This window comes from Muntiacus reevesi, chromosome 8 (genome assembly GCF_963930625.1).
Source record: "Muntiacus reevesi chromosome 8, mMunRee1.1, whole genome shotgun sequence".
NCBI classification, from domain to species: Eukaryota; Metazoa; Chordata; class Mammalia; order Artiodactyla; family Cervidae; genus Muntiacus; species Muntiacus reevesi.
Genome location: NC_089256.1, coordinates 75,146,764 through 75,168,362, shown reverse-complemented (window position 1 = coordinate 75,168,362; position 21,599 = coordinate 75,146,764). Strand labels below are relative to the sequence as shown.

Below are 21,599 nucleotides of genomic sequence, written 5' to 3'. Positions count from 1 at the left end.
ATTATAATTTGCATGACTGACACTGAGGCTTGGGAGAATAAAGCACTTCAATCTATTCTAACTTCTAAGACTGCTGAGACTTCAGTTCCTAGGTCCCATCTACTCATGGGCAGTTTAACATGACACAAATGTACCAGAATGATTTTATTTCTAAGTTTTATCTTATTTGTGCTATAGAGCATAGGCAGTATTTGAATTGGTTTTCCCTAAAAAGAAACTGTTTTATATTATGATGACTAATCTTAGACCCTTCCGATATTCCCAAAACCCCAATAAGGGAACAAGCTGGGAAATGCATTATTTTACCATCAGAAAGGCCATTTCAAACTTCAGCCTTTTGATGACTTCATAGATGAATAACAATGTGGTTGGTTTTACTAAAAACACCAGAAGAAACAGGCTTTTTCCAATTCAACCCCATTGCTGTAAGTACCTCATAAAAAAGTAAAAAAATTATTTTGTTAGCCTTGATGTTCAAATGTCAGAGACACTAAATTTACTACACAAACTAAATGTGATGACTTTGGTTGAAAAAAGTTTTCCTGTTAATATTATAAGATCTGTTTTTCAAAAAAGGCATCTGGACAGTTCATTTGAATGGCCACAAGAGAGCAGTAAGAAATTAAAGCTTACGAAGATGACTCACGGTCACACTTTCTGTGTATGTGCTCTGCTATTAGGAAGAATCGAAAGACAGACCTATTTCTATTTGTTCTTAAGCTTAGAAATGCAGTTTAGAATTTCTTAATTTTTTAAAACCCTTTAGGAAGGACAATATAAATAGCATTTGCTGAAATTTACTGAAAAGAACCTTGAGCTAGGGCTTTTCTGAACCTCAAGTTCAAGTGTGGAAATAGAAGACAATAATCACTCTGGGCAAAGGGACCTCTTGAGCACTCATCCAGCCCATCCCTTCGGATTATTCAAGCCTGACAGAAAGGTACGTAACTCATTTACAAAATCCCTCAGAAGGAGATCCCAGCATCCTGTTCTAGAACATGGCCATCCCTTTAAAACATTAGCTATGAGGAACTGTATTTTTATGTGTAATCCTGTTTCCTCATGTTGTAATTTAGTTACTATTCTAAATAATATCTAGGGAGACGGTGGATGTTTGCACAAAGTCTGTCTCTTTTTCTGTATGTGTCCTGTCCTTTTCTGCACATACAAACTTTGCCACTTTTTACTTGGAATTTTGAATACTGTGAATTCACAAAATAAATTTAAAAATTAAGAATTTGCAAAATGACCAACAATAGCCCCAATATACAAGACGCTGTTAAGAATCAGTCTCGGAAAAAGATTAAGAGCCAGTAGAAGAATAGACAAAGGACAGGAATGGGCAATTCACAAAAAGCAGACTCTCAGCTAGTCAGTAAACAATGATCCATGCTTAACAGTAAACAAAGGAATGTAAATTAAAATGGAGTACCTTTTTATTATTAGATAAGCATAGGTTTAAAAGAATTGTAATGTCCAGTGTTAGCAAGAGAGAACAACTACTAATAAACACTGGGGCGTTTGTTGGAACAACTTTCCTGAGGGCAGTTTGGAAATATATATCAAAAACTAAAAAGGAAAAAAAAAATTGCATTTTCTCTAACCTATCAATTCGGCTGAAAGGAATTGCGTCTAAAGAAACATTCAAGCAATTACAAGCATAGGGTGTAATAGTAAAAAGAATTGGGAAAATAAAAACTTAAATTGTTTCAGAAGGAGAATTGATTAAATAAATTAAGGTATAGCCACACAAAGAGACTATTATGAAAATCATTAAAAATATTGCAAATATATATTTATTGATATTGAAAACCATTGGTATACTTTAAATTAAAATAAGATTGAAAACAGCAGGGTATGATTTCACATAAGAAGTAATCGTGAGTGACTACATAGAAGAATGTCTGGATGATATACACCAAATAACAATTATCTGTGGGTAATGGGCTCAGATTTCTCTCTTTTTTCTATAGACATTCTTATACAGTCTGCATTTGTGTTTGTTTTTAATCAATTATATGTTACTGGTGAAATTTGTAAACACACAATCTTCCTTACCCCTTTCACCCACGAACATGTCAGGGACCTGACATGCAACCTATTTCATTTTTTTCTGGATGTTCTAAATGATCACGTTCTCATTGATTTTGAAACCCATATTCAACCTACAATTAAGATACTGGAATATCTTTTGAAAGGGATTTTACTGAATTTGGCTTCTATGTAGCTGAAGATCTCTGATAAGAGGATAACTTTCCACTTACTGAAGATTTGAAAAGGAATACTAGGTTTCCTACTATAAACCACTGGCAATTCTTCATTTTCCTCCCAGTTCAAATTATCTTTTGATTTCTAAAAGTATCAACTACTGACTATCTGTTATGAACCTAGTACTAGATTAGACCTCATGACAAGCTGCAAGATAAGTGTTAGCCTCAATTTAAGACGGCACACAGGCTCAAAGAGGCTCAGTAAATCACCTGTGAGGCTGAATGGTGTAGTGGAAGAAGGAGGATCACTCCTACCCTCTTTAGGAACCACAACTTTGCTTTTTTTTTTTTTTAACATGAAGGAGGCCTTTTTTCCTAATTGCTCACTTTTTTCTTCAACACATTTCCTCAACCATTTGAAGCTCATTTTCCTTCTACCCCTGCCCTGAACTCTTCCAGATTAAAAAAAATAAAGAAACACAAGAAAGTCTGAGATGCCTTTCAAAGTTTTATAATTTTCTCCCTGCCTTTACTTGCAGAAATTGAGAGCTGGGCTGTGAGGGTGGGTACAAGGCAAAGCCCAGTGGGCCCGGTCAGAGTCCCCATCCTCAACTTACCACCAGTGGCCTGAGTCACCCTGAGATAACTGCCCACTTGTACTTTTTGGTTTCCATTTACAAAATCACAACAGGTTTTGTTGTCACCCTCGTTGGTCAGTGACAACTCCACCCCTCTTAAAATTGTATTTTCTCTTTCTTACAAAAATTTAAAGAATGTATTATGGCAATGTAAAATCAGAAAAGACAGTAAGTGCCTCTGTTTTATCCATCACATCTGAAAATGTCTCTAGCTGCCAATCAAACTGTGTCAATAGCCAGTGCTTTTAAATGCCCTCCACTTTGTGGTTCATGGGATGACTTAAGAGCAGGACACTGAAGTTTGGGCTACACAATGCAGACAGCTTTGCCATCAGTGATGAGTAAATGCACTAGTCATTTCCAGTCTCCCTTCTGGCTACCTTTGAAAAGGAATTACTTCACCATGCCCTGACCATTACCATTACCCTCTTTGGTAAAGAGGTTTTTGGAACTTCAGAGGATCTGCTGATTCTTACCAGTCTCTTCCTATCCCTTTTCTTTCCTATTCCCTGAACACTGTTCTCTTTCCACGCCCAGGCTTTTTGTTTATGCATGCTTTTAAACAATATGTTAAAAACAAGAAAATAAGTTTGAACCTTAAAACAAATCTGGAGGGAACCAAACAGAGCAAAGACATTCAAACAGTGAATGGGCAGCGAGGCAGAGACATAGGAGATGGGAAGGGCTGTGGGTGAGGTTGGGGATTAGAAACATGGGTATTTCCTTTCCTATCAGCTCACCAAGTGAGGGTGAGTCACCTAACATTAATCTTTTCTGGAAAAGGGGATGTAAGGCTACTTCCTTAAAGAAATTCTATGTGAGCAGACACAGTAATATAGCAATACAAAACCTCTTTGAAAAATGTTCCCATAAAAACTCCAACTAGTCTTTTTATCTCTCAGCTTGCTTAGCCTTTACTTGTTGGAGATCATGACAAGGTACTTCACTGACATTAAAACAGGGGGAATGTTATCACTCAGTTTTTGAAACTTGACTTTTTTAATAGAGTTAATACGTTATACAGCAAGTATGAGGTTGCTCAACTTAATTAAAATAAAATATCAGATTCCAATTGCTCTAACATTCATGAAGTACCTAGCCTGTGTTGGATTCTCTCTCTAGGTACTAATAGAAACTAAATGAATGTAGGGCTCTGGCAAGAATTAAGGTAACTGTAGAATCTAGGGAATGAAAATTAATGGGCCCTCACGTAGCTGTAGTAGATTAAGACCAGTCCTGTGCTTTTCCTGGCTAGTGGGATTAACTATTAATAAAGTCAATGATTTGGTCATTCAACCATCCACCCAACAAAAAAGAACATCCAGTGACTATTCCAGACCAGGCAATGACCCACCAAAAATAAGATAAAGTCCCTTTATCTTTTTCAGGAAGCACATATTACTGTATATGGAGACAAAAAATAAACACACAAGCCAATGAAATAACTAGAAAATACTAGAGAATAATGAGTATTCTGAAAGAAATAAGGTAGTTACAGGAGAACCCCTAGGAGGATTCTTTTTTTAGTTAATATTTTTTTTTAATTGGAGGATGATTGTGTTACCATGTTGTGTTGGTTTCTAGTGTACAACAGTCGTAAGTGCATATATATGTCTGTCCCCACCCTCCCTCCCCCCCACACACCCCAACCCCCATATCCCACCCCTCTAGGTCACCCCAGGATGCCAATCTGGGCTCCCTGTGTTATTCAGCAGCTTCCCACTTGCTATCCATTTTACACATGATAGTTTCTATATGTGTCAATGCTACTCTCTCAATTCGTACCTTCCTCTCCTTCCCTTGTTGGGCCCACAAGCCCATTCTCTACATATACCTCTGTATTCTTGCCCTGAAAATAGGTTCATTAGTGCCATTTTTCTAGATTTCATACAAATGCATTAATTTATGGCATTTTCTCTTCTTTTTCTGACTCACTTTATTCTGTAGAACAGGCTCTAGGTTCATCCATCTCATTAAAACTGACTCACATTCATTCTTTTTTATAGCTGAATAATATTCCATTGTATAAATGTACCACAGCTTCTTTATCCATTCATCTGTCAATAGACATCTAGGTTGCTTCCATATTCTAGTTACTGTAAATAGTGCTGCAATGAACATTGGGATATATGTGTCTCTTTGAATGATGGTTTTCTCAGGGTATATGCCCAATAATGGGATTGCTAGTTTAATTTTTAGTTTTTAAAGGAATCTGCAAACTGTTCTCCATCATAGTTGTTCTTTAGATAAGGTGGCTCTGAGAAGAGTTGTTTGCGTTGGTGACATGATGAGTAAGTTGAGATCCAAAGGATGGCTGAGAAATCAGTACTGTGATGAGACGGAAAAAGAGTATTTCAAAAAGAGGGAACAACCAATTGAAAGTCTTCACGTTAGAACCAGGAAGTCACTGTGAATAAAATACAGTGCACAAAGAGAAAGTGGTAGTAACTGAAGTCAAGAACATGATACAGCCTAGATTATGGCGATGTTTTGATGTCACAAAAAGGAGTTTGGATGTTGATCAACGTGTAGCAAAAAGTCATTGGAGGGTTTTTACAGGAGAAAGAAAAGATCTTACCTGTATTCATTTTTTAAAGAAAATTCAGATCCCTCTGTGAGGAATGGATTATAGGAGAGTATGAATGAAAAGAAGGAGACAAGTTAGGAAGCTTTATCCGTGAACTTTCAGGTTAATATAGGCATATAAAGAAACTTCCATTGATTTACATAAGAAGTTGTATAATTCATCTTTATAATAAAAAGATGGTGCCATGGACCAGATTCGCCATGTAATATTAGGTAGGACTAGGACTTTTATGGTACACCTAGAAGTCTTTGACAATGTTCCTTTGAAATATAATAATAAAGATCTCACCAAATGAACTTGGTGGTGACAGAATTAAAGCAGATGAAATCAGAACTCTGTACTAGAAAATCAGTTTCTCTTTGTGTTTGATTCATTTTGATTTTGTCTTCAAACTTAAAAGAGCATTTTTACCAGAACTGATAATATAAACAATACTTACTCTGTGTTCACCTCCCTAAAGATGAGCCCTTGGATTTCTGATCTCCCCAACCATTGCAAGCAAAGAAGAGGAAGGAAGGGTCAATAAGCTGCTGGTGTTAACATCGAAAATGAGTAGAGCTGCTCGCGGAGCATAGGTACTATGTCTGGACTTCAATAAGGCTGTAATCAGAACCACATTGCTTTGTAACAGGAAATCTGGGCTTCTAAGAACTGCAAAGTGGAGATTTACCAACTGACCTAATCATGCAAAGAAAACGTCAAACTACAACAACAGATTTTTGTACTCCTGTCTGCTTAAAGAGCAGAGGTTGGGGCCCCTGCCCAGCACAGATCATGAGGCACACAATTATACAGGCTCCATGTTTCAGTACAGAGTTTTGCTTAAATGTGCCAGATATTGTTAAAAATACAAAGAACCCTGTTCATAAACACCAGACTTTCTACCGATCCAAAAGTACATGTTTGTTTGTGTGGTCAGTGGCCTGCATATTTTAAGAATCATGTAAATAGTAAAGTCAAACTACTTTAGTTGGTAAGAGTGAAATTGATTGCCCAATAATCAGACACATTTGTGGGTTGTTGTATCTATACATATGCTATTGATGAGAAATAATGGCCATAGACTTGTGAGATTTTATAAAAATACACTTCAAAATTTACATCTTCCCTAGTGGGAAAGAATAACCTTTCTTTTTTTTGCTTCAAAACACAAGTGGAAAACAGATATAATAATTTTTAAAACTTATAATGACTATTCATTAGCTACACCTTAAGAAAAACGAAATACAACAGCTTAAGGCTAATCAGACCTGGAATGGAAAGCTATCTAACCATTAAATATAATCAGAATATTTGAATTATTTCTTCCTTACCTTAGGGAAGAAAAGTAAGTCTATTTCTGAGACCAAGACAATCGATTGTTGCCCCATTTGAATCCTAGCTAGAAAAAAAATAAAGTCAAGAAAGTCTTCAATATCACAGAATAAAGTGGCCAATCCTAATTAGCTTTAGAATAGTTAGATGCGTCCTTGAAATGCTTTCACATTTGTTTTAGACAAATAGATGTCCTTTTTGAAACCTAAGTTTTGATGGAGTAACCATTTTTATAGTATGCCACCCTGCCCTCACTCTTTTGTCTATAGACACCTGTAGCCTCAAAACATGCTCACTGCAGAACTGAGTCCAGGCTAAGGTCATCACCAAGGTGACAACCTTTTTTTTTTTTAAAGTACTAATAGAAAAATTAACATTCATTTAAAAAGTTTATATATGTATTTTTACAAATTTATTTTTCTCAGAACAAGGCAGAGATTAAGTTGAAGTTAACATATAAATAACTCAAAATCACTTTCTGATTTTTGGTAACGCGTGGCTGGTCATTTGTGATCTTTGCAGCTTTATCTGGATGGTGGACTTTTTACTTTTGCAAAACCAAAAGTTGACATCTCCTTTTTGATCACAGCATAGTTTCTCTCTGAACCTGCCCAAGGCCTCACCACGGAGGGCCCTGGACAGCGGCTGCAGAGACCTGAAAGCTCCTTAAGGGGACGAAACCTCCTTGCTCTTCCTGACCTCTGTGCAAGTAGAAGTGAGTTTTCTCACAGAGTAAACATATGAGAACCAACGTCTCTAGAGCCCTTTCAGCTCACATTTTCTTAATAAACTTCCAGAGAGAGAGCTGAGGGAAAATTGCTAGGACTTCAGACAATCAGGACCTGTTTTATTTTTTAAAAAAAAAAAAGAAGAGATAGATGGAAAGGTAGTGCATTTGTGTTACCCTCATTTTATCCAAATAGGCTAAGGGGTGCAGTCAATAACAAGATGGGCAAAATGGAAAAGCAAAGCACTCAATGAAATCAGGATCAAATTCCGTATCCCCCAGCTCACCACGTTCGACTGCCAAGCCACGTGGTATATGATGGCTTTAATGTGGACTACAACTTGCATGGGGCAGAGGGGGTTGGCATTGTTTTATTTTATTTTATTTTTTTCTGTTACTGTTTTTTTTTTTTTTGTCATTTATTTTTATTAGTTGGAGGCTAATTACTTTACAATATTGTAGTGATTTTTGCTACTGTTATGGGACAGCTGATAAAGGAAGTCACAGAGCAAATCAGATGTTCAGTTTTTTACTTGAATGCACTGCACAGAGGTTCCTTTTGGGTATCAGAACTAATAACAAGAAAAAGCCAGAAACAACACCTTTAGTAATTAAAAGGAAAAGAAAGAAAACTGCAGCTTTAGGTGTGCATTTAAAGAGTTATTTCTGACTCAAATTCTGCATGACCACAGAGCCAGAACAAAATAAAGCCAATATTTGATTGTTAATTAATGATGTGAGTTAAGAAATCTAAATCTTGCTTAGAGATAACTAGTATTTATAAAGGTTTCATTTAGTATTCTATAATATAAATGATTTTAGACGGTTCAGTATCCTTAAAAACACTCAAAATATACTGTTTAAAGCCTCAGGCTTAACAAGGTTAAACATACACTCTGGAAGGAAGAAAAATTGACTTACAAATTTGGAAATTTTCACTGAGTTATATGAAATAAGAAGCTAGTTATTTCCTGAATACTAAAGGTGAGCAATATGCTTTTTCCCAAATAATTACAGGGTCAACATCACCGTTAGTCAAGGAAAATATTTAGGATAAGTAACTTAAAAACATTAATATAAAAGTTAATTTTCAGAATATATGGTTATGATATTATTGAGTTATTTCCTAAATAATGAATAATATAGTTCATTATTTTATTTGAGACATCAGGGTAATTTATATTCATCTAATATCCAAATCCCATAAATATATTAGCATTATCTTTATGTCAGCCCAGGGAGCTACAACAATAGTTCTTACGATGAAAAGGGAGCTGGAGTAAAAATCAATTTAAATGAATTGAGGAGGAATGTTCCCATTTAAATAATTATCAGTTGCCACTTTTCCAAATGAGATTTTGAAGAATATCCTATTTTACTTGTATATTTATTCTCAAACAATTTGGATTCCTTTCCTTTTTCTGTTACTGCATTCACATTTCTAATCTAGAGGTTAGGAAAAATAAATAATTTGCTTCTATGCTATTGTTCAGTTTTAGAATGATAAATGACCTACCTGGATAATGAGTGATTATTCATTTATCAAGTATCTCCACTGAACTTAATCCTAAATCTATGTAAGTAGTGAGGGGCATTTGTGAAATAAACAAAGGGAAATAACCGAAAACAATAACTTGTCTTAATCTTGCACTATTTTATGAATGAGGGACTCTCCAGCTTAAGGCTCACAGTTTGGATTTACTTTTAAAAGTATCGAATCATGCTTTCATGTAGATTCTACAAGTAGATCGGTGTTTCTTACTACTGAGTCATACTGTCTGCAAGAACTAGAAAGGATTCTTTATATTTGCTGTTTGTGTGTTTTAAGACTTCTAAATTTTCTTTCCCAAACCAATGGAAGCAAACAAACGTTGCATTGTAAATGCACACAATGGTGTGAGCTAACCTGAAATAATATGACTGTTGTTGACTGTGATTCTTAAAAAAAAAAAAATTTCCCCCAGCAGCTGCTCCTGATTCCAGTTTTGAAATATTATTTCCATGCTTATCCATGAATTATTTAGAGTTTCTTACTTTGCAACTCTCTTTTTCTGCTGATTTTAACTCTGGTTTTGAACCGTTGTCCTGAGAAAAACGAAGAATCTGTAAGACTGAGTTCCACATGAGCTCCCCATTTATGTAAAAAGGTTCTCCGTAAATGCTTTTACTTTCCAGACTGACTTTGTTGTTCAACAAAATGAACGCATCATTCATTAGAGCTTCACTATAAACCAATGTAAAATGGTGGTTCAAATGGTAAAGCGTCTGCCTACAATGTGGGAGACCTGGGTTCAATCCCTGGGTCGGGAAGATCTCCTGGAGAAGGAAATGGCACCCCACTCCAGTATTCTTGCCTGGAAAATCCCATGGACGGAGAAGCCTGGTAGGGCTACAGTCCATGGGGTCACAAAGAGTCGGACATGACTGAGCGACTTCAATGTAAAATGAGAGTTTATGTAGGTACAGAAACTACAAACATAATGGAAAACAATAAAGAATAAAGAATAATTTTTCACTACGACAATTGTATCTAGAAACAGAAAAGTCTCTAGCGTTTATCAAATTATGAGTCATCAAGGATGAATGAGCTCTCAAAAGCTTTCCTACCCATATTTTTCACATTAAAAACATTTTATTCTAGTATCTTTTAAAAAATATCTAAACACCTAGTTCAGAGAAGTATTCTTTTTGATATATGGCAGTAAATTTTGTCAGCAAAGAAAAAGGATTAAACACTTGCTATCTAAAGGAAAAATTTTAAAATTAATCAACTAACTATCAGGTTATTGCAATGAGGGTGATCACGTACAGGGTACCTTGCCTTACAAAGACCAGCCATCCTTGTATTTGGAGGAACTGCAACATCATTTGGTTGGAAGCACTAAGAGGTCTGTAATGGAATCTGTCTTCAAATCAAACCTAGCTTTCTTTGTTTTCTCCTTTTACTTTTGCCTTTTCCCTTCTTCCTTCTCTTTTCCTTATGCTCCATTGAAGCTTTGGCATCTCACTGCTCAACTCAAATAGAACACCTAGGACCAAGTAGGTTCTATTTGATTTGAATTTTCATCCAGATCATTTGCATCCTATAGACACAACACCATTTTTCAAAATAAGATCTGGCATCTGCAGTTGAACTCTGCAGTTCAACTCTGCAAGTTCAAAAATGCAAGGTGCTATGATGGCGTTTTATAGTGTCTAGTGGAAAAACTCGTAAGTGGAATTCTTTCTCCATCAACTTTCTTACATTAAAAGGATCAATTTTTTAAAATAAACTCAGGTTTATGGAAGAATCATCAAACGCAAATGCTTGGTTCCTTAGGGCAAAGCGTCTCAGTTAAGACACATTTTTATAATTTGCCTCTATTCCAAACGTTTGATCATTTTACTACGTTTGAGGGAGTGAAAACTTTCTCTTCTGGTGCTTCTTGTATTCCCCAATAAATGTTGTTTATAAAAATGGTAAACAAATCTGAATGAATACATAAAATGGCCATTTAAGAATATAGCCTAAAACAATCATTTTCAAAAGAATTTTAAGGTAGCAATATTGCAGATTTTTAGTAGAAAACAGGTTTTGGAAGTTTGTCTTGATAGTCAAACTATGAAAAAGATATTCTAGTAATATCTTTAAATGTTTAATATTCCAGTAATATTTTAATAATACACCATATTTAATAATTCCTGACAAATTAATACAATATAATACTATTAAATATCTCAAGAATCATTAAAATAATATATGCAGATTTAATTTTAAAATTACTGATAAATTTTAATTTGCATTGCACTTTATTTTATTTTGTTTTTTTTGCATTACACTTTAAAGTCAACAAATTTTAAGGAATTCCTTGACACTTTAAAAATGAGTATGGACATGAATATGAATTTTTTAAAGCATACAGACTACTCCAATGGTTTTGAAAATCATCTTAAGTATAGTTTTAACTTTTCTGTTCTGTGTTGTCAATAGTATTAAAATAATTTAAACTGAAACTTGTTAAAGTAAAAAGTCAGCAGTGTTACATATTTCAGTAAGTTATCAATTCAAAAATATTTATTTGTAAAAGAAATGTTTATTTATTAGTTCCTTCTATTACAGAATAAAATAATGTAATATTCTTAGAGAAATAATACTGACCTTTTTTTCTCAATAATGTAGATTTGTGTTCCCTCATTCCATGGTATAAGCACAAACAGGAAACAAGAAATATAGTTTTCTAAACTAGTTTAAAATCTTTTTCAAGAACTGGAGCATACTTTGGATGTATGTTTCTCAGCTGTTTGTTTGTTTTTTAGACAGGATATAGCAGTAACTTCCTACAATTTTAACCCTTTTGAAAAACACACTTATTCAAAAACTCTTAATGGCAAAAGATAAAAACAAGAATCACTGACACATTTATAGCAGGAAATTTGACAACTTAAGTTTTGTGTTTTCTTTGCAAGGAAATTTTTTTTTTTTTTCCCAAATGTCTTTGCAAATAACATAGAGCTCATGATAAACAAGATGTGTCTTGCAGAAAAGATCACATGTTAAGTAGTTAACCCAAGGTGCAACATTCTCTGCTTTTTTCTAAATTATTAGGAAACACTTTCCAGTGCCAAGGAATAGCTTATTTATTTATATTTATACAATGTTTAAGAAATGATAATACACTTTTAGTCAAGAAATTACTTAAGTGAAATTATACGACTTGTGACTAACACCACATGCTTTTGTTTTTAAAAGGGAAAATAGAGTTAAGTACATTGTTGGGATGTATTTATAGCACATTTTTATTGTTAGGTTATGCTTTCAGAGCTTTAGGAACATTTGAGAACAATAATCAGTGGTGTGTAATGGTATTGTTAGTAGAGTCCTTTCTATTGAATTTTCAAGATGTTGTAAAATGAGATTATGTGAGTAGCACCTCTGGACACTTTTTCCCATCATTGTGTTGGTATCAATCGCTGACTTCCACCATTTCTCCGGGTATTAAATAGAGACACTGTTTCCCACTGCCTTGATTGGAGGGTTTATAATACATGACAGAACTGATAACCCTACTGAGATTAAGCATTGTAACCTTATGAAAGCTAAATGAAACCTTCAGCTACAGAGAGTATCTCCAAGACAGATCTGAGAAGGTAAAGGAGTTTTACTTTCATCACTTATTCTGACAAAGCACTTCTCCACATAAGCATATCTGACCCAGAAAGATAGTGAGAAACCCTGCCTTCTTTAGCTTCAGCCACAGACTGGTAGCCCTACTACTGCTGTGGACACTCTAATACCTCGTTGCAGAAAGTGTGACATGCTTGCATGTCCCTGAGTACACACGGACAGATTGCCAGCACACAGCAGATCAGTTTGCAATTAGGAGGGCTCAGCATGGCTGGAAATTGAAGTATGTATGAAAAATGGTGTCTATTCCTGGCTTTGCCCCTGGAGTCATCTGTAGCCTTCTCACAAAACTTGCCTGTTTTCCCCCCCGACACACAAAGAAAATGAATTTTAACAATCAGTCATTGACTCTCCTCCATAAGGATCTGTGGAGTCAGATATTAACCTATCACCTAACCTGATACATTGAGGGTCGTATACCAGTTTGTGATGCCTGGCTGTAGAGACCAATATAGGTCCATCCAGTCACTGGCACTATAAACAGTTTTGTTACATTTATCATTCTCATTAGTTATGGGCAATCCTCCATGACTGAAGTGCAGAAATTGCATACCCTTTACTCACCTGTCTCCAGACTTTTAAAAAAGCAGTTATCTCAAGAAAGCCTTGGAGAGTGCCTTATTAGCAGAGAACTGCTACCTAGAACTGAAATGCTTATAAATCTTTCCACCTCTCATTTGTCGTCCTTACTTAGGTTGATCCCTCTTTCATATCCACCCAATCCACCTAGTGTTCTCATTGACTTAGAAGCTTAGTCCCCACCCAACTTCCACGAGGTGCTGCCTGGATTCTGGCTCAGAACTCCCTTTTTCTCTCTCAAACTGTGTTTACAGTTTATTTCAATAGGGAGCTATCAACTAACCCATTGGAAAGAATGTACGCTAAGGTTTGAGTAGCTGGTGACAATTTAATGTTGTAGATAGCTTTTTCAGGTGATCACTTGACAGTGCCTTAATCCAAAAGAGTTGTTTTTTTTCAGTAGTTTTTCTAGTTGTTTATTTATGTTTAAAAAATCTCAAACAAAGACATTTTCTGAAAGGAGCTTTTAGTTAACTGCAAAGTTACAGTGGATTGTGATAGCCTAATGCTACTCTGAGCTTGTCAAATAAATGATACACAAAACATTTCGTTTAATTCTGGGCTCCTTATTCTAAAATGATTGACAGATCATAAGGTATTCAGATAAGCATGACAGGATAGGAGTTCGGTTCAGTTCAGTCGCTCAGTCGTGTCTGACTCTTTGCAACCCATGAACTGCAGCATTCCAGGCCTCCCTGTCCATCACCAACTCCCGGAGTTTACTCAAACTCATGTCCATTGAGTCGGTGATGCCATCCAACCACCTCATCCTCTGTCGTCCCCTTCATCTCCCACCTTCAATCTTTCCCAGGATCAGGGTCTTTACAAATGAGTCAGCTCTTCGCATCAAGTGGCCAAAGGATTGGAGTTTCAGCTTCAACATCAGTCCTTCCAATGAACACACAGAACTGATCTCCTTTAGGATGGACTGGTTGGATCTCCTTGCAGTCCAAGGGACTCTCAAGAGTCTTCTCCAACCCCACAGTTCAAAAGCATCAATTCTTCAGTGCTCAGCTTTCTTTATAGTCCAACTCTCACATCCACACTTGACTATTGGAAAAACCATAGCCTTGACTAGATGGATGTTTGTTGACAAAGTAATGTCTCTGCTATTTAACATGCTGTCTAGGTTGGTCATAACTTTTCTTCCAAGGAGTAAGCGTCTTTTTATTTCATGACTTCTGTCACCATCTGGAGTGATCTTGGAGCCCAAAAAGTAAAGTCTGATACTGTTTCCACTGTCTCCCCATCTATTTCCCAGGAAGTGATGGGACCGGATGCCATGATCTTAGTTTTCTGAATGTTGAGCTTTAAGCCAACTTTTTCACTCTTCTCTTTCACATTCATCAAGAGGCTCTTTAGTTCTTCTTCACTTTCTGCCATAAGGGTGGTATCATTTGCATATCTGAGGTTATTGATATTTTTCCCAGCAATCTTGATTCCAGCTTGTGCTTTATCCAGCCCAGCATTTCTCATGATGTACTGTGCATATAAGTTAAATAAGCAGAATAGGAGAGAGGACTGAAAATCAAATCATGTTAAGAACAATGAAAGTAACTATGGATGTTTTATGTCAATAAATCTTTCAGATGAGGCACCCTCGTGATCTTCAACGGACAGGGGTATAGCAGAAGGAATTAGACTTATTCAGCATGGTTCCCAAGAACTCCATGTTACAGGAAGAAAGATGAAGCTCTATGTATAGAAGAAAACTGTATCCAATGGTTCTGTTAAAAATGAGAATCTTCTTTATGAAAATATCTGAGACAAGTATCAAACGACTGCAATTTAAAAATCTTGTTCTCAGTCACTCAATTGTGTTTGACTCTTTTCAACCTTGTGGACTGTAACCCACAAGGCTCCCCTGTCCATGGGATTTTTCAGGCAAGAACGCCAGAGTGGGTTTGCCATTTCCTCCTCCAGGGCATCTTCCTGACCCAGAGATCAAACCTGCATTTCCTGTGTCTCATGTATTGGTGGGCAGATTCTTTACTACAGAGCCACTTGGGAAACTTCTAACAAAATATTATCCTAGAATAGTTTTTAAATAGATTATTGAGAGAAAAAAAAAAGAATAAGGATACACTTACAGAATGCAACTACAGGCAGTGAAGTCAAGCTTCCTAGAAACCAAGACTGTCACTTCTTCTCCCTGACTCTTTCTCTTGGAATCACACAGACTCATCTTTCTCTTTTCTCTCTTAAATCTGCTATATTCTTCTATCTGCAGAATGAATTGATCCTCAGAAATTCCTGGTTTCTCTGCCTCCACAGTTTCAACTTGCATGCGGCTCTGATTTGGCATAGCAACAACTCTATTATCATCACCATATTTCCTTAGCGTTCTAGAACCCAACAGCATCTTTCTGCCATTTCTAGGTTTTATGGTTCAAATTCTTCCAACAGGGTTTTGTTGGTTCCTTGAGTCCAGTTTCCCTCACATGATTCAGTGCTGGGATAAGGGGCAGATTCTTTTAGAAGAGTATAAGGGAGAGTATAACAGTCTCTAGAACTGTTCTAGTCATCTAGAACATGATAGTGAGTTCTCTCCTTCTGGAAGGGGAGCAGAGACTAAACAATCATCCTTGGCATTAAAATCACCTTGAAAGTGAATGTGTTAGTTGCTCAGTCTTGTCCGACTCTTTGGGACCCCATGGACTGTACTGTAAACTGCCAGGCTCCTCTGTCAATGGGATTTCCCAAGCAAGAATACTGGAGTGGGTTGCCATTGCCTTCTCCAGGGAATCTTCCTGACCCAAGGATCAAACTTGGGTCCCCTGCACTGCAGGCAGATTCTTGACCTTAGTCCACTATTATGTCCACTATTAACACCACCTTAGTCAAAGTCAGCATTGTCTCTCATTTGAAATATTTCAAATGTCCAATTTGCATTCCAAGATGATCCTAAGCTCATTTCCACATTGCAGCTAGAGCAACTTTTCCAACCACTTCTAACCATGTCATCATGTTTAAAAACAAGACTTATCAGACTCTAAGTTCAATATCAAACATCCTTTAAGAATCCACATAATCTGGGTCTTGCCAACCTCTCTGGCCTCATCATATACTTTGCTCCTTGTTCTCAGTGCTCGGACCATACATTTCACTTTCAAAAATGAAAATTTACCAAGTTTCCTATCACCTCAATACTTTTGAACTTGAGACATCCTGTGCCAGGAACATTTGGTTCTATCATCTTTAGCTAACTTCAACTGAGCCTTTTCATCTCAAATTAAGTATCATATCTTCAGAGAGGTCACCCCCATAAATGTTTGCTCCCATGGTACACAGTTATCTTTTTTATAAATTTCAACCCAGTTGAATTCTTTAGTTCAAAGTGTGTCTTTCCCACCAGAGTATAAAATCAATGGGGACACCTCCTAATGTCCAATGAGGTCCCTGCTTTACATAAAATATAACTCAATAAATATTGTGGAGAAAATGAATCATTAGAGAGATCTAGGTCTAATACCAGGTATTCTGAAGATGTGAAATTATTATTTCCTTACATTTCCAGAGATGAAAATTTGACACATCTTAAAAACTTATAAACATAACTAGAAAAAGCAAGACACTTTGTGAAAACTTATGAAATCAAAAGTATACTTTAAAAAGTGCTGTTATTTCTCCATGCAGAAGGAAAGCAATAAAAATTTTATGTGCATTATGTTTGATGTAAATAAACATTGGAATAAAGAAATTTCAGACAAGCAGGAAAAACACCAGATTTTCATTCTTTCAAGAGATTCTTATTTCAAGTACCTAACATATGCTAGGAACTATTCTAGATATTTTAGAAGCAGGGTGAAAAAAATAAAGTAATCCATGCCCTTAAGGAGTTTATATTCTAGTAGAATAGCATTGTTAATAAGAGACACAAAAATAGAAAAAAAAAAGTTAAAATAATGAGGTGTTCACCCAGACTTGGTCAATATTTTAAAACTCAAATATTTCTGAAGGTGACCTATAAAACATTAGTGTTTTCTCTCCTATCCATTAATCTCCTAGGGAATCCTCTAGATATTGCATAGAGATATAATGAAAAGACTTAAAATAAATATTGAAACACAGGTAGATGTAGCTTTTTTGGTAGATTTGCCAATTCGGAGATTTATGTCTAAATAAATTATGTAAATATTATTTGGACTTGGATAACTTAAAAATTTCAAAGTAACAAAAGGCTAAGATTCTTATGCATTACATACTAAAATTTCTATCCAAAAGATTTACAAAGAATAAGTTAATCATAGTGACCTTGCCCCTCTTTGCTTCTTCTAACACCCAGCAAGATAGCAGAGAGATTATGGAGAGAACAAGATTCCTAATAGTCCCCAGATCAGATTGGTCATGGGGATACGTGAGAATCTAGATGCCAAGAGTAGAAAAGAAACCTTGGAAAAAGAATTGATATGGTATCTCTTTTAATTCCTTTTGTTTTAACTCCAAGGGATTCTATGTTGGTGCAAGGCAAACAATAGGCTCTGTAACAGCAAAGTTCACAGCACAATAGAGGCTCCAAAATGGATGTCAATGCAAAAGGAAATTGGGCCACTTGGAAAACAGAATGTTGCCTTTCATCTTAAAAATCCAAGCCAAATTTAACTCAGAGAAGACAATTCTGAACTTAATAGAGGTCTGTGGCTTCTGTCATTGGTTCACTCAGAACTCACATATATGTCCAACAGAGATGATCAATGCAATATCTGATAACACTAAGAAGTCATTCATTCATTTGATAAATATGTATTCATGCCTACTGAATATCAGGTACAATTTTAGGCACTAAAGATGAAGAATGAAATAAAATAAACTCTGCCCTTACACAGAGTACAATCTAGTATAGAAGATAAACATATAGAAAATAAATAGATACATGTCTAATATAATGTCAGATAGTGATAGTGCTATAAAAGGAAATGTAACAACATAAGGTAATAGAGAATACTTGTAAGTGGTCTTTAGGATAAGATGAACACATATGACTTTTCTTTTAAGGTGACATTTATGCTACAGAGGAGTGAACCAGGAGAGGCAGATCCAAAGAGGACTGTAGAGAGGGAACTGGGCCAGATAAAGGGCACTATGGACCATAGTAGGATATAGTGGTGGCTTGGAGACGAGTAATAGGAGGTGGTAAAAATAGTCAAATGCAGGAGAAAGAGAGAGAGAGAGGAGATATTATCTACCTACTCAGGCTCACAAACAGAATTTTGGTGCTAGATCACCAGTAAACATTGAAGATACTATCAAAGATGATAAAGAGAGCACCAGTGACACTCAACTTGCAGGACTGGTGCAGTTGTTAAAATGCTCTCTACTGTGACCATGGACCTGTGTTCCTGATAACAACATGGGTGAAAGGAGCCAAAATAATAATAGAAGCGAGGTAGGAACAGTTATTATTGTAAGTACCAATGTTGGTGAGGTAGGTAAGAGAGTATCTAATATTATTGAAATACTTGCTTTAGACCTTTTGCAAGCGAATGATGGAAGCTCAGGTCTGGAAACTGGGCAAAGCATGGATCCTGGAGGTTAATAATGGACTATTGAAATCTCAACCAACTACTAGCCCCTCTTGTAGTTGCTGTGCTTGGTATGGTAACTTTATTAGAGCAGGTTAATAAAGACTCAGGTGACTGAATATGACCACTGACTGGGTTAAGTGCATTCTTTTCTAAGGAACAGTTCACAGTCACTTGAGACAGACAATGGCGTATATGTCTTATCTTGTCCTGAGAGTTCTTTCCCTCCCTGTCAAAGGATCATCCAAAAACCTACACCACATAGATATATTCTGCAGAAAATCAGGTTGGTCCAATATCTTGATAATGTCATGTTAATTAGACAGAATGATCCAGAAGTGGCAAGTATATTGGAGATCTTGGTGAGACACATGCATTCCAGGTTAGAAATAAACCCAAAGGAGATTCAGAGATGAGCCAGCCACTAAAAATCTTTGATATGCAGTGGTCTTGGACATGTCAGTGCTTCCTATCAGGTACATTTTTGGATGGATTAACTCAAACTTTATGCAGGCCAAAAATGAATGACAGCCACACTACTGCTTACTCATGGGTAGTACTGAAAAAAAATCAGTGATAGGAAATTTTCCTAACAAGAAAAGCTTTTGGCTTTAAATTCAGTTATTCTGTTCCCCAGGCCACCCACGTTGTATAAGATGATTAGTTCAGTTTAGAATGTATACAGCCTTGTAATTAATTGGATTGGTTATTCTGAATCCTGATAGAGAAAAGATTGGCAGGTGAGGGGTAGCGAAATTTAGGAAAAAGGAATGTGTGTGTGCTCAGTTGCTCAGCCATTGTGACCCCATGCACTATAACCCACCAGGCTCCTCTGTCCATAGGATTATCCTGGCAAGAGTACTGGAGTAGATTGCCATTTCCTTCTCTAGGGGATCTTCCTGATCCATATGGATGGATTAATATGAGTGGTCATGAAATATGAAGATCTTTGTATCACATAATGTCTCTCACATGACAGCAGTTGCCAGAGAAGAGGCCTTAAATAACAAAATAGAAAAAATGACTCAACAGTTGACATCACCCTTCCTGTCATTGGAAGCCCCCATTCTTGCACAATACATGCAGGAATAGAATAACCTCATGGGAGGAATGGAAATTCTGCACTGGACCTAAAGCACAAGCTAGCTCTCCTTCACTGAAGCTGATCTAGCTCCCACCACTGCCAAATGCCCAAAACAGTCATCACTGAAGAATAACACTGAGTCCTCTATATGGTACTTCTTCAAGGAGAACAATTTTGGAGAAGCTGATGATAATATTGGGCCACTTCTACCTATATTCCACATGTATTCTTGGTATAGATTTGCCTTTTTTTGCTTGAGGGCTTCAGCTAGCACCATTAGTGGAGGGTGTGCAGACTTTCACTACTAACACAGGAATACTAACAATACAACACTGCATAAGACTAAGGAATCCTCTCCAGCAAAGGAATTACGGTGCTGGGCGCAAGACCACTGAATCCGTTGGGCGTATCTCATGCTGCACCACTTAACTGGCCTGACAGAATAATGGAAGAGTGTAGTGAAAGGGCCAGCTAAGAAATTACACATTCAATCCACAGAGTACCTGAGTCCAGGACCTAAGAAGTAGAAATGAGTGGTGCTACTACCATAATTCCCATTGACTTGAGGAATCTGTACTTTCCATAATTGCCTGTTTAGAGATGCTGATTCCCAGAAGGAAATGCTTTCAGTGGGGAACATTATATTAAACTTTAAGCCATGGCTGCTTTCTGATCACTTTGTTAAGAAACCTACAGCAAGGAAAGAGACTATGCTAGCAAGGATGATTAGCCTTGATTATCAACGAAAGGAGATTTGCCATTACACAAAGGAGGCGAGGAAGAGTGTGTTTGGTACTCATGTGATTTACCCCAGTGATTCTTGATACTTCCCCACCAATACTGATGGTAAATGGAGAAGCGAAACAGCACAGACCGAGAAAGGCATGGTGACCTTGAGATCAGACCTCTGAGAGATGAGAGTCTGAGTTATCCCCAGAGGGTCAGTCACCTCAACCAGCATATGGACTAACCAAGGGAAATTTAAAATCTGTGATAGAGATGGGAGACAATGAATAGCTGTTGCAGCCTCAAAAGCAGCTACAGCAGTAGCAGCTATGGTTAACTGCTATCTTGTTAGCTGTCTTGCTAACACTTTTCTTTTAAGTTTCTCCAGGTAAATATGCCCATCAGAATCACGAAGGAACTTCTCCTAGAAAGTGGATCTGAACTATGCCAAGAGTGGAGCTAAGCCATCCTATCTCAATGGATGCTGTGGTATGCTATGCATATTTTCCTGCTTCAATATTAATCATTCAGCCTGTCAGCTACTGGAAATTGCCCTCAGATGAAAGGAGTCACCTTATCCAAGACCATGTTCCCTTCCCAGGATCAGCCCTCCTCCACTGACTGGTTGATGCTCAATACAAAGGACCAGCACCTTGACACAATTTGGGATAACTCTTAATGCCATTTCAGCTTCAAAGAATTCCACAAAGTGAGTTGAGATCTTCACTGTAACTGCATCATAGTGCCACCTCTCTCTCCCCTCTCCAGTTGTACCTCCTTCACTACCAAAGGTATTGTTTCCACAAACACTCCCTAATAAATTTCTTACAAACAAAACTCCAGTTCAAAGTCTTTCTTAAAGATCCCAATCTACACCACAGGATGAGGTATTTCTTATTATTATTAGGTGCTTAGTATACTTTAATCTTATTCCTGCCCCCCAAAACCTGCAAAGTTTATATTAAACTTTAAGTTTACATTAAACCCAGGGGACGTGGGTTCGATCCCTGGTCCAGGAAGACTCCACATACTGCAAGTCAGCTAAGCC

General features: G+C 36.7%; 1 long non-coding RNA gene across 1 annotated transcript; it reads left to right on the top strand.

Moving 5' to 3' along the window:
• Nucleotides 1-673: 673 nt before the first annotated feature.
• Nucleotides 674-21,357, top strand: LOC136173337 (uncharacterized). Its single transcript, XR_010664211.1, has 3 exons — nucleotides 674-940; nucleotides 20,931-21,040; nucleotides 21,153-21,357. It is a non-coding gene; the product is annotated as an uncharacterized lncRNA (long non-coding RNA).
• The last annotated feature ends 242 nt before the right edge of the window (nucleotides 21,358-21,599 follow it).